Raw genomic sequence first — 14,606 nt, 5'->3', positions numbered from 1 at the left:
GCATGTATGCATATACGCTAATAAATATCCATTGCCAACACATATATTCACAGAAAGTAAATTAAGATGATGGAGAAGATGATTAGGAGAAGTCTGAGAAATTAATAAATTCTCCTATTTTATTCTTTTTTTTGTGCTTCTTTTGATTACAGTAATTAAGCTTTTAAATTCCCCATGCCTACTGGTAGTATAATATTAATATTGTATGATAAAAACAAGGCTGGTGTAATTTAGCTCAGCGGTTATTTCACCTTTCATGTTTGCAACATTATATAGTGCATTGCAAGGTGTATGTTGTCCTTTTTTGTGATTACTGTAATTAGACCAATTATCTGCCCTATTAGAAAAGTAAAAATGAACCTTTATTGAAAATAATGAATAATATTAAATGAAAAAATATTCTTTTAGCTGTACCTGATGCCCAATTGTCATGATTTACAGCTAAACAGCAATTGCTGTCTCAGTAAACAGTGTAGCATAGAAATCCTGACGTCTTAACCTCAAGCCTCAATCCATCAAGCATCTAACTCTTTCTGATGATACGATGTATAACGATACTGCTTTATCGGATGCTAAGTGTAATAAACAAAGTACCCCTGTTTTAACAAATGTGTAGCGGAATTTTCTAATGGGCTGTACTATGAGCAATATTTGAAGTTATAAGAACTCAACGGGAAGGTTGAAATATATAATATATATAATATATATACGGTAATATATAATATATATATATATAAGTGCCAAAGAGAGAAAACTTTGTCTTGTGGGGTGTGGTTAGACTTGTGGGGAGAGTACAGGCTTTTTCAATTGTATAACTTTGTAAATACCGGTAAGTCAAAAAACCCAAAATATCACCTTTTATATGTTACTCCCATCTTGTTCGAGTGTATAGGGTGCATTTGATTGCTAAGACATTCTGTAGATTAAGGTTCCAGATTTTTTAATGAGCCGATCAGTTTACGAAAATCAGCTCAGTTAAATTCAGATCAGTTTAAGAAAATGTGAAATTGTGTTACATAACAACTTTAACCCATTTTCTGCCATGAGGTTCCTGGCAATGAAATTGATGTTTGATTACAAAAACATTTACCTGCTCTACGGCACTTCAATAATCTTGCTGTGTGACAAATGTATATGTATAGTCAATGACACGTATGCATAGGGGAGAGTTAAAAAAAAAAACTGCTTTTCTAGGATGAAAAATACATATTAAAAAAACACCTTTAGTCAGCTCTTTGCGGTTAGAATTATTTATCAGATAAATTAAATATGATGCTCCTATCAACCAAAGCACAGACCTTGCTTTCAGATGTGGAAATTACTTTTAGAACAAACTAGGTTTCAACTTCAAGCCTCACAGATGATGAATACACATTATTAAGAGAATCACATGTTTGTGAACTAGATATAGCACTGTATACACTAAACAGGGAGGTTGCCAGGGGGTAGAACATTTAATCTCACCAACTATCAGACCCTGCAACCAAGTGTACCTGATAGCTTTAGCGGTGAAGCCTATAGGCAGGTAATGGCCTTGCCCCACCACACCAAAGGGCGATAACAGTGGACCTCTCCAGGTCCAGTTACGGGGCTTTGTCAATGCAGTAGGTCTTCCCCCTCTACAGTTTCCTATATCTCACATACTACATGCAATATCACGTGATTTATTTTCTTAAAACCGCTGGGATTTTATCAACAAAATTAAAGATTATATACTTGAATCTCCTCAGAGAAAGCCAACATTAGCCAAAACGTTGAGGGTTTGTCCTGTTTTCTATATGCCCCTGTGTCTATTATGTAAGTGACTTTTTTTGTTTTGCTTTTTTCATTGTGTATCTTGTTTTGTATTTGCATTAAATAGATTGTTCTATTGAGACCTAAATGCAATTGTTGACTTATTTTACTATGTTGGCTTTAGTATGTATATTTTCTGAATAAAGTATTTTTATATATTTGTTTTTTTGTTTTGCGTCTCATTTTTTTAATTTGATATTGAATTTTCAGTTGTTGGGGAACTGCGAAAGAGCTAAGACCTGTCCCCTTTTCTCTTTGTTAATTTGTATTGGGATCGCTTCACCATTATTGATAATTGGTATATACTTGGATGTCACCCGTTTTATGTATGTGGATACATATACTCTGCTCTCCCCGTGTCAGCAGGCAAGTGCAAGCAATGGAATGAGACATGGCTTGTTTAGGGCGTGTGAAAGACAAGACCCATCACTGCTTGCTTTTGTGTCACATGACTATTCGGCGTTCATGCCAAAAACTATAAATTACACAAATTATGATTTTAAAGTTGTGTTTAGTTTTAAAAGTGTTAAATTTAGCAGAGTAGCTGAAACAGTACCTGATAATAATTATCATACATGCAAAATGAAAAGGCATGGACCAGACTATCTCTACTTCTCCTTTATTTACTTCTTTAACTGTCTTGAAAGAAGAATGTATATATTTTTTAAAAAAAATCGTATGTGGAAGCCTGTGATCTGACCTTGTGCTAAACCTCTCTGCTGCTTCACTTTATACATCCCTTTTTTATGCATTGCAATTACCTTATACGAAATGACGTACGAGTGCAGTGGATAATGGATTTTCTATATAAATGTATTTGTCTGTTTGGTAGGAACACTTTTAATTCTTCGTCCTGCGGTGCATTTTGTCAATAAAGGTGCAGTCATGCTTTTAATTAATGAAAATGAATTTCTTCTACCGGGGATGAGGAGACAAAATGTGTAGGAAAAGTATTAGAAGTGGATTTGTGTGACAGACAGGCCACTGTCGCAAAGATTTACTACAAAGTAGTAATAGTAATAATAATAAAACATTGTAGGAGAGGCACAGGCATAAAATGTTTAGGGCATAACCTAAAATGAGAAGAGCTTGAGTATGAGAGGACAGTCTACTGGCCCTGTCTTTACTACTGTCATGGATTCCTACGCATGTGCTTAGCTTGCCTAGTCAGTAGTCACAGTCATGGAGACACATGGCGGAAAAAGCAGTCACTGCAGTATCAAAAATGCTTGTTGGAGTGATGTTAGAGAGTCTCACCTGCATTCTCACGATCTCTTTCCTGGATCAGCTGTATTACTCCAATATTGTTCTTGTGTAGTTTTGGTGATTATTTGTGGTTTTGACTTAGCTTGTCCTGACCCTGCTTGCTGTTCTTCATTTGGCGTGTTGTTTGTGTCCTTCTGACCCAGCTTTTCTGTGATCCCTGCCTTGGCCTCCTGTTCGTCAAGGTGTTTTGCCCCTGTCCTTGACACCCTAGCCTATTCTGCTTCCAGGGATCCTAACCTGCTGAAGCGTTACATGTATCACAGAAAGAATAAAGGATGCTAACTGTATGAGATATGTTTATGGAACAATATACAATAATTGACAGTGCTATTGTTTTTTTACAGTTTCTGTTAAGTATGTCTAGCAGTCAATAATGTCCCATATGAATTGGCCAGTCACACAATTCTAGTTGCATGCAGAAGAGATAACAATCATCAGCCTTTAGCTTGGCTGGTGTTTCTTTCTTCAATAAATCGATTGAATCTACCTGGGTTTAAACCTTTGGAGACAGTAATTTTTCTTTGTCCTTGCTGCCAACAAGATAGTGTTTAACCCATACGATCTCTTAAACAATCAAAGGCAATTCAATTTAATATGCACATAAACACAAACTTATACTTTACATATACTATTTTTTCAAATTAAAGTATAACTCAGAAGGAGTAGTCTGTATTTCATAATGTTCCTTTACATAAATGTATGCCCAGGTAGTCTTAATAAATGAAAAATTAGGAGCCGCAGGAAACAAGCAGGGTCACAACAGGAAGTAGACAAACACCTACGCACTGGTACTGGACTCGGGCCAGACCATCCAAGGGCAAAGGCTGACTTAGTGTGCTGCTATTTAAAAGAATAAAAAAGGAGCAGCTGGATCTGACGCTCTGATCCTCCACAAATGTGGGATCCCAAGCTAGAGCAAGCTGCCTGTCATGGCTAGTGTTAAGCATGGCCCTGCTTGCCACATAAGGAAGGTCATTGAGAGCAGACTGAAGATTGGCCCTAGTGGAAGGCCATGTTGTGATCCATGTTAGTTAAGCCACTCTTGACAAGCCGTCTCACCCAACTCATTTACTATGACCCTCCTGCAAAGACTTTTGAATTGTTTCGGTTTTTCAACATAGGGGTCCAACCGTAGTCAGCTATGGAACTCAACCCAACTGAAGTATGATGATAATATGTTTGGAATAGAGGGAACCAGAGGTGAGTGTGCGTTGATACAAGGGAGAGGCTTGTAAACAAAGGCTTAGTGTTAAAGATAAACAGGAAAAAAAACTCTCCCTCTAGGGCTAGTGGCAAAAAATAAAGATTCTAATTTATTGGATAGCAAGTGATATAAAATAATGCAGCTGTATCCTAGGATCTCTTGCATAAACCACAGACTGCACTGCAGTTGCCGATACTTTAGATTTGAAGCTGCTGGGTACAATTTATTTATATTGCGCATAGTTTTGTATTTTTATCAAAATGGACTCATTTGCAAAACAGTGCATGACAAAAGGTCACTTTCAATAAAATTAAGCTGCAGATGTACTAGTGATGCCTCATAATTGCACAAAATCATCTACTAATGGCATATTATATAAAATGATGCATAGTACATTTCTGTTAGTTATACTGGAAACACAAGGTCAGTATTTAACCTTCCCTTCAATGTTTCGTGGTTTACTTAACAATTTCAGTGCTAGAAATTTGTGCGCAATGTATTGCTCAACCCATCCCATATATTAACCTACACTATACAGTGAAGGAAAAATGATTTGATCCCCTGATCAGTCTATAATTTTATTTGAACAGCGAGAGACAGAATAATAAAAGAAAAATCCAGAATAACGCATTTCAAATAAGTTATAAATAGATTTGCATTTTACTCAGTGAAAACAGTATTTGACCCCCTTTGCAAAACATGATTTAGTATCTGGTGTCAAAACCCTTGTTGGCAATCACAGAGGTCAGACATTGTAGTTGGCCACCAGGTTTGCACACATCTCAGTAGGAATTTTGTCCTACTCCTCTTTGCAGACCCTCTCCAAGTCATTAAGGTTTCTAGGCTGACATTTGGCAACTCGAACCTTCAGATTCTTTATGGATTAAGGTCTGGAGACTGGCTAGGCCACTCCAGGACCTTAATGTGCTTCTTCTTGAGCCACTCCTTTGTTGCCTTGGCCGTGTGTTTTGGGTCATTGTCATGCTGGAATACCCATCCACGACCCATTTTCAATGCCCTGGCTTAGTTAAGGAGGTTCTCACCCACGATTTGATGGTACATGTGTCAGGGACTGGGTCCATACAGACGACTGTAATGACCCAGAGCGCCCAAAGATGGAGTTTAGGAGGTATTGCGCAGTAGCGGAGATGGACAGGGCCTGGTGCAGGGCGACTGCACTTTCCCGGGTGGGCATCTAGGGTTGTGCGGCCACATACCAGGACTCTGATATAGCAGCAGATGTTGTCCAGAACAAAACAAAGTGATATCCTGCAGGCATGAGACATATCACTACAGAGAAATGAGCAGAATGCTGCAGGCTGGGAGTAGGGAAGCTAAGCAGAGTAACAGCAGAAACATAGCAAGCAAGGGGGACGAAGCAAGGAACAGGGAGACCGAGCAAGAAACATAGCCAGACAAGACATGGTACAGCACACAACAGAGGACAGGGAAAAAGGAACACAGGGGATGGAGTGAGAAGCTGGGATCCTCAGACATGTCTTCTTTAAGCAAGGATAGGATATCTTAACTGGGGCATGGGAGAGGAGAGAGGAACCCAAATCCTCAGATGATTCAGGGAAAAGAGGACAAAGGCACATAAAATACAGGACTAGCCTAGGATTATTTTTTCAGCTTTAACAACCTCCGCTCTTCTGGGAAAGATTTCCACAAGATTTTGGAGTGTATCAGTAGGAATTTGTGCCCATTCAGCTAAAAGACCATTTGTGAAGTCAGGCACTGATGTTGGACAAGAAGGCCTGGTTCATAATCAGCATTCCAATTTAACCCAAACGTGTTCAATGGTTTTAAGGTCAGGCCACACCACACTTGTCAAACCATGTCTTTTTGGAGCTTGCTTGGTGCCCAGGGGCATTCATGCTAGAGGATAGGGCCTTCCCCAAACTGGTGCCACAAAGTTGAAACAATTGCCTTTGTATGCTGTAGCATTAACAATACCCTTCACTGGAACTAAGGGGCCCAAACCCTAAAAAACAGTCCCAGACCATTATCACTCCTCCACCAAAAATTAGAGTGGGCACCATAACTTCCAGTAGGTAGCATTATCTTCATCCGCCAAGCCCAAATTATTTACGAGACTTCCAGATTCATCACTTATCACGTATCCACTTCTCCAGAGTCCAGTGGCGTTGAACTTTACACAACTGCAGCTGATGCTTGTCATTGCGCAGAGTGACCTGCAGATTGTGTGCAGCTGTTCAGCCATGAAACCCCACTTCATGAAGCTCCCCACACACGTTGCTTATACTGATGTTGCGTTCAAGGGCAGTTTGATACAATGTAGTGAGTGATGCTATAGAGGATGTGTGATTTTTACTTGCTATGTGCTTAAGCACGCTGCAGCCCTACTCTGTTAGTGTGCGTGGTCTACCACTTTTGTGGCTGAGCTTTTACTTGTAGATGCTTCCACTTACAGTGGACTGAGTCAGATGCAGGGCAGAAATTTCACAAACTGACTTGTGGCAAAAGTGATATCATACGATATGTGCCACATTTAAATTCACTCGGCTCTTCAAAACGACTCATTCTACTGTCAATGTTTGTCTATGGAGGTGGCTGCCTATGTTCTTGACTTTATATACGTGTTAGCAATGAGTATGGCTGAAACTTCTCAACTCAATAATTATATGATAGCCATAAGATTATGACCACCTTTCTGATTTTGTGTAGGTCCCCCTTTTCCCTCCAAAACAGCCCTGACCCGTCAGGTATGAACTCCACTAGACCTCTGAAGGTGTGCTGTGGTATCTGGCACTAAGACGTTAGCAGCAGATCTTTTAAGTTCTGTAAGTTGTGGGGTGGGACCTCCATGGATCAGAATTGTTTGTCCAGCACATCCCACAGATCTGTTGCTCTGTGGTCTAGTTCTTATGCTCACGTAGATGATTTCAGCAATGGACAGGGGTCAGCATGGGCTACGCAGCTCCATACGCAACAAACTGCAATGCACTGTGTGTTCTTTCTATCAGAACCAGCATTAACTTTTTTCAGCAATTTGAGCTACAGTAGTTTGTCTGCTGGATTTGACCAAATGGGTCAGCCTTCGCCCCCCCCCCACACACGCATCAATGAGCCTTGGCTGCCCATGACCCTGGTCATGATCACTGGCTTCACCGCTTTTCCTTGGACCACTTTTGATAGGTACTGACCACTGCAGACGGGGAACAGCCCACAAGAGCTGTAGTTTTGAAGATGCTCTGACCCAATCGTCTAGCCATCACAATGTGGCCCCTGTCAAAATCGCTCAGATCTTTATGCTTGGCCATTTTTCCTACTTCTAACACATAAACTTCGCTGACAAAAATGTTCACTTGCTGCCTAATATATCCCACCCACTGGTTGATATATATACTCATATTCTGTGTATAAAATACAAATATTATCGGTATTATGTGAGAACTTACTTCCTGCTACTTCTCTCCGTTCAATAAACCTTTGGCGTTCCCTTTCGTACAACCTGTGACAGTTCCTGTTTAAGAGGTTAGGAGGAGGATTTATCTAAAACAAGAAGATTGGTATGATTCCATCTCATAACCATGAGGTTTCTAGGGTAGCCCCTGGCCTTCTTTTGTTCTACAGAGTGTTTCTGTGTGATAACCACTGCAGAGCTACTTGTCACAGCATCGGTATGATTGCTGTTTGAGCCTGTTCAGCCTGAGCCCTGCTGCTGGGGGACAATTCATTTGGAATTGTGTGCTTGCGATACATTTGTCACAGTACTGGCTTCACTGAAGAAGAAGAAGAAGAAGAAGAAAAAGAAGAAGAAGAAGAAGAAAAAAGACTATATGAACACGAATGCCCCTTTGGCTTAAGTATATCCGTACACTGATTAAAATACAAAATAATAAACCGAGGGTCGCTTTAATAAACAACATATTTGTGCTAAAAGCTGGAATGATGACAGTTGCCCTTTAAAGATTGCCTGATGTTTCGTGTAGGACACTAGTAGGGACACACATGACCACGGGGCAAATGCTGCCTACAGTTCAATTGTGGTATACTAAACTCAAACTGATAGTGATCTGGAAAGTTTAGAATTCTGTTCATGTCTCAGACAGTAACGTCTTCTCTGTCCTATACAAAAGGCATTAGGTCACCATTAGATCAGGGGTGGCTTAAAGTGGGTTTCCTGTATTCTGTACATCACTTGTCCCCTGTAGCTGCTACATAACCTTATTTTAATTCTATTAAATGTCAGCTTTTTTTGTTTTCCTTTACAGGGTTTTTTTTCACACTGAAGTGCAGGGGAAAAAAAGCAATCTTTTGTCAAATACTGGATCGCATTAATGAATCAGCCTTTTACATGATATGCAGCTTTAATCCTTAGGGTTGGTGTAGTCCTAATTGCCTAAAAGCGCTGGAGCAATTTCCACCCATGGTCGTCTCAGAGAAATATGAATGACTTACCATTTAACGCAAATTGTGATCAAACTCCGGCAAAAGCAGATGTTACTATAAGGCATCATAATGAGGCCTTGTAATGAAACATCAGATGGGCTAAACCCATAATCTGTCCCTAACCATTAAGAAAATTCATTGGATGGATTTGCAGTAAAAGCACAAGGGAACCAAGTCTCTTCTGGAGCAATAAAATGTGAAAATATATATATCCATTTTCTAATAAACTTTTGGATAATGTTCCCTACCAAGCTATAAACTGCAAACCTTTGATTTTTCTTTTTACTTATATTCTGCTTTTGGGAAATATATACCTGCTGTCATTTCGTTTAGGGCGCACTCACAACAATATTTATATATATATATATTTCCAAACCCTTTTGCTTCCCATTGAGTTAACTCAGGCGAGCCAGTAAAAGAAATCATAAGAAAGGTGTGATAACATAATAAATAACAGCGGAATTATTGCTGCTGGGGATGAGAATGTGGAGGTTTGCGAATTGCGGGTATTTAATATCTACAGGACAAGGCTGGATTCTTTTTATTCAGCTTCAGACTAAAACTAATTGTTCAATTACCCCCGAAATATTTCCATAATCAGTGTCCCAGGTAATGAAATCTATACGCAGGTATTTTATAATATGCTCTTATTTTTCATTAACTGACTACGGTATGTTTCACAATTTTATCGTTACCCTGAAATTACACTGCTTGATCTATAATGATGAATAAGATCGTGGTGTTGTTTCGGTGTCAAATTAGTTTACAGCTTACATTCAATGAAATTAAAAGAAGGTTTTTGTCTGACAGCCAACTATACAGCATAATATTTCATCTCTCTCTTTCGTGTATCTTTCTCAGCATGTCCCAAAACACAGTCACAAAAACAAAGAAAATCTCAAATTGATCTTGATAAAGAGAGACCTGGTCAAATTAATTTGGTTGTAGATTGTAAGCTCATTTGAGCAAGGCCCTCCTCCCCTGTTGTTCCTGTATATCATCTTGTTATGTCACATACTAATTGTTATGTCCTGTCTACGCTTTGTACAGCTCTGTGGAATCTGATGATCATACCTGGGAACTCCAGGGATCTCCAAGTGAAGCACTGCTTCTCCGGGTGAACACCTGAATCCTCCTGGTTGCAGGGTCTTGACACACCCTGCTCCCCGCCCATTTTCCCTTTAAATTGGGGCGTTTCCCATGATGTCAGCAGGAACGCCCACTGAAATCAACAGGAACGCCCACTGAAATCAACAGGAACGCCCACTGACATCAGCGGGAACACCCACCGATGTCACGGGACCGCCCCCTGACATCGGTACTCATACTCAGTCGTGGCCGTGGCCCGCAAGGGAAGGCTCTGGGTAGCCTAGTTCCCAGGTGTGCTGATGGTGCTCTGCAAAACAGTAAACAATAATAAAAATTATAATAATTTGCAACCTAAATGATGTATAACTCCATTTATGTGTATGGTTTAAGGCATCATAATATGAACACATTTTTCTCTATATGCAAAAAAAATTAAAATGTTTTACGTATGCATGGTCCTTTCCATAGCCAGACCCATAAGCGAGAAAGTTTTCTGCTGCAGTTCTGGAGCTTCTCTCTGCGGTAAGTTATTAATTTTATTTTTTTTTACAGATTTTAAGAATGTATATTAAAATAATTACAAAGTACTTTAAACTGTGCTTCTTTTTCAGGAAAACATTTAACATGAATCGGTGTGAGTTCCTGACTGGTGTACAGTTAAATTCATTGGCTAGAGAGCAATGACAAGAAGGGTTGGGGGTTTATTGTTCCCGGCCATCTGTGATGTGAAACATCAACAAAACTTTTTTGGGTATTTACAAGCGATTCCACATATAGCTAGTTTTTAGTTGAAGTTGATACCTATTAGTGGATTAACATAAAAGCTGAAGGTCTCAACGGTCTCTTCGTCAAATGGGGTGTACATATGATAAGGAAGCCATGGGAACCATGTTGATTTACACTAAGCTCCATGTGAAGTAACAACTCAGCTCCTCAGGACTCAGGAGAGGCATTTGAACTCTCAGGCAAGCGGCAGTGTAGAGAAGTCTCTCCTGATTGGCTGAGACCTGGGTGCCTGTATCACATTACATCATCAATTGAACAGCACCTGCCTACCAAACTATTATTTGCTCATTGCTGGTGTAGGGGCTGTCATTAAGACAATCTCCATTACAAAATAAATATATAATAAAACATAACACTGACAGACGTGTTCCTTTAAGCGGATATGTTCTTTTAGAATATAAATACACACCCGTGACGCTTTTCTCTAATGCGGAATTGTAACGAGTAACAGGAAACGCGACTCACTCTCGTTGAAGACGTAAGAATAAACAGGTGGCGATTTCCTCGGGCCGGCTTTAGCTCAGCGGTTACTTCTACTTCGACTTGTTCAGATTCATGCATGGGAAATAACCCTTGTGGGTTCGATCCCCGCGGGCGCTATCCGGCTCTTTTGCTTTAATCTCAATTTTGTAAATTGTCAGTATGATTTTTAATAATCAAAACACTAATATTTTCCATAAATACATTCTCCTCACGTGAAAAATATGACATAAAAGTGCACGTTTAGCAATATTTAGCCCATGCATGTGTACACCTAATGTATACTCAATGAACATTTTCTTTCTGGTACAGAAAGGTAAAGGTATAGCAAACCGATTTCTAAAAAAGGGTGAATTCATTTCAGCAATGCAGTTTAACCTTTTAAGGGCTGAAGAGATATACACACATTATAAATTAAATTGCTATATTATTCATAAAACACATAAAGTAGTCACATATTTTATATAACGCGACGGCATATATTAGTTCCCTTCTGTCTTATCCCTGCTGCTGATCCGAGCTATACTCACAGACAACCGGGACGGCAGCAGGGATAAGACAGAAGGGAACTAATATACCGTCCCGTTATATAAAATATGTGACTGCTTTATTTGTTTTATAAATAATATAGCAATTGTGCAACACAAGATGGAACGCCCACAGCAGCCCTTTGATAGCATGTACATGACTCGAGTAACAAAACTTCGGGTCAGCCTATAGCTCAGCGGTTACTTCCTTCAAACAATTTGCAAACCTTGGTGTGTTTCACTCCGGGGTTCTAATCCCGCGGGCGCTATCTGACTCTTTTGTCTGTAATTTTTTTTTAATTAATTTAGATTAGAATGTTGTAATTGATCTGACTGCTAATAATTGTATTTTACATTTCTCTAACATCTTATCATGCGCTAGTTTTATATGCAGAAGCAATTACTGGTAGGTAGACACTTTGATTCATAAGGTGGAAGCCGCCCTTCCTGTCATCCTTTGCTGAATGAAGCTTCAGAGGTAAACTGTATTTAAAACATTGTTTTGTGTAGATGGAAAATTCAATAATATCCAGACATCACGCAGTCAGTTTTATATACCATTTATGTGTTAAACATTACTTGAAACTGTCAAATTGTTAACTACAAGCTTCTGGTTTGAGACAAGCATGACGCAAGAAGAGTCACTGGTTCAAGTCTACTGGACTAGTGTGTGGTGGATGTTGTTACTATGGTTACATAACTTCTCTTAAGGAACCTATATATGTATTTTTTTAACCCCTTAATGACAAAGCCTGTACATGTATGGGCTCAAAATGCGTTGTTTTCAATGGGTTTAGGGCCCGCCCATTGTCTTTATGAATAATGGAGTGTTGGATGATGCAGCTCCTCGTTCGATTCCACCTACCGAAAGTATATATTTTAAAAATCTATATCTTGTATATAAAAATCTATATCTTGGTGTAATAATTATTAAATATATAAATTGTCACATATATTATAACATGCTGGAGAGGTAGGTAATGCATATTTGTGAGAGGTGATTGTTCCAGGAGTCCATAATTTTGTAACATTTGCATGTCAGAATATTACACTTCATATGAATGAGCTTTATTTCCTATCAATTATGAAAACGATGTATAATTGAAAAGTTGAAACCTTACTGAATAAATTGACCTAATATTATTTTTTATTATTATTTTTGTCGGGCCGCATAGACATCTGCACGGTCCCCAGTAATGCTCAGCCAGCGCCCAGACCAGTGAAATCTGTAAGAGAGGTATGGGGGTGCAGGAGAGTGAATGGGTGAATGAATGAGTGAGCGAGTGAGTGAGTGAGTGAGTGAGTGAGAGTTTGGGGGCAGAAATAGGACAGGCAGGCTGCTTCATGGGCATGGGTGGCACAGGCAGGAAGCTTTAGGGGCAGAGGTGGCACAGTTAGAGTTTAGGGTTAGCCATAATCCATGAGTAAAGATGAGAACATCAAGAACCGCTTGACAGCGCTGATATGGGAGCATATTTCCAAATTTTAAGTATTAAATAACTAATTCAGAATCCTAAATTCAGTGTTCTAAATAAGTTAAAATATTAAAAAACAAGTTATTTTCTAGTAATGCTAGTAATAAGGGAACATCCAGCTGGGCAAGCCTAGCCATGTATCCCCATAATAAAGCAGCTCATCTGGCAGACAACACACTTAAAGGGACACTCCACCCATCACATGCACTATGATGGCTGTGGTGCCCTTTGTCAATAAGTGGCAGGAAGAGAGTCCCATTGAAATTACAGGGAACACTTTTTTGCGTGTACATGGGCGTTGGTGGGGCGGGTCTTGTTTGACACTCACCAGATGGGATTCTCATCTATTATATGGCTGAATAAAGCATATTTAATTCATTTGGCCATACCAGTTGTAACCTCTTTTAAAAAACCTGTTGCAGGACCAGAGTCGATATGAAAATGGGTCCTGGCATTGTAACATCAGCGGCTGATAAATCAAGGGATACGTGAGGCTGCGCAGTATCATTTTATATCAACATAAGCATGTATCCAGATGGCGGCCACACAATAAAGGAGTACATTAGTCACCCAAGCAGACAAACTGGTGAGTTGGAGGAGCTGCCTGGATCTGACCTTTGGAACCAGTAATAGGCATGCCTCATAACTCCTATAATTCATTTCTTCAGTATGCTATTTTATATACTGTAAAAGAAACTTATGTTTAAGGAGAACGATCCCTTGTAACTTTATACTACTATAAGAACTGTAGCTAAATCAGTGGTTGTTTGCAATGTGCAGTGATGTGTCATTGGTTAAGCACGTGGGTTTCTTTAATAAACTTTTATATTTAATTCAGTATATACTAGCAACAAACGATTTAATGTCAGAATGTTTACTTTATAGCGTGATGTGATTTTCTTTTTGCTTGACTGAATGAAAAAGAAATGCTTTAATCGAGCGTTGTACAACGGTGACTTATATGACAAAGATGACTTTTTTCCCTATTTGCTATAAGCAGCGATATATCCTAAGGACAGAATGTAGATCAGCAAACTCTTCCCGTGTCTTGTGCAAACTCTTGGCTGATCAATCTTGAAGAATGCTTCATCATAACTGCAGGCAACACATGACCTTTTCTATCAAGAAATTGTATTCGCCATAGAGTTGTGAAGCTAATTTTTCAGGTTCAGTTTTAAAAAATTGTTTATTCTAAGATAAATTGAAAATTAAATGTCTTAAACAAGAATAATGCAGCTGTGAGCTTTATTACTGACATGGCTGTGTCTAAATGTTAAAATGATGTCAGGGCCAGCACTAAATCAAGACAAACCTTATAGCACTAGCTGGATCACTGAGGTGCATGAATGTTGGGGGCCACTAACACAGATCTGCGGGATGTTTGATGTTACTGTAGTTATTTGTTTATATTTCAAGCACCTATAGGCATTAAGACAAAATTCAAATTCAACCAGGAAAAAATAGATTAAAAAAGGTTATTTAGAAGTAAATGGATGGACCTTAACATGGGTAGAGAATGGGTAGGACTACCACTAATCCCAGCGTGCCTTGCCTTTATCAGCACCTATA

At 39.2% G+C, this 14,606-nt stretch overlaps 1 long non-coding RNA gene across 1 annotated transcript; it reads left to right on the top strand.

Annotated features, from left to right (window-relative positions):
- Positions 1–13,467: 13,467 nt before the first annotated feature.
- Positions 13,468–14,268, top strand: LOC128491826 (uncharacterized). The gene is made up of 2 exons (XR_008354040.1): positions 13,468–13,623; positions 14,038–14,268. It is a non-coding gene; the product is annotated as an uncharacterized LOC128491826 (long non-coding RNA).
- The last annotated feature ends 338 nt before the right edge of the window (positions 14,269–14,606 follow it).

The sequence above is a fragment of the Spea bombifrons genome, chromosome 4 (genome assembly GCF_027358695.1).
Source record: "Spea bombifrons isolate aSpeBom1 chromosome 4, aSpeBom1.2.pri, whole genome shotgun sequence".
NCBI lineage: Eukaryota > Metazoa > Chordata > Amphibia > Anura > Pelobatidae > Spea > Spea bombifrons.
This window is presented reverse-complemented; position numbering and strand designations above follow the sequence as displayed.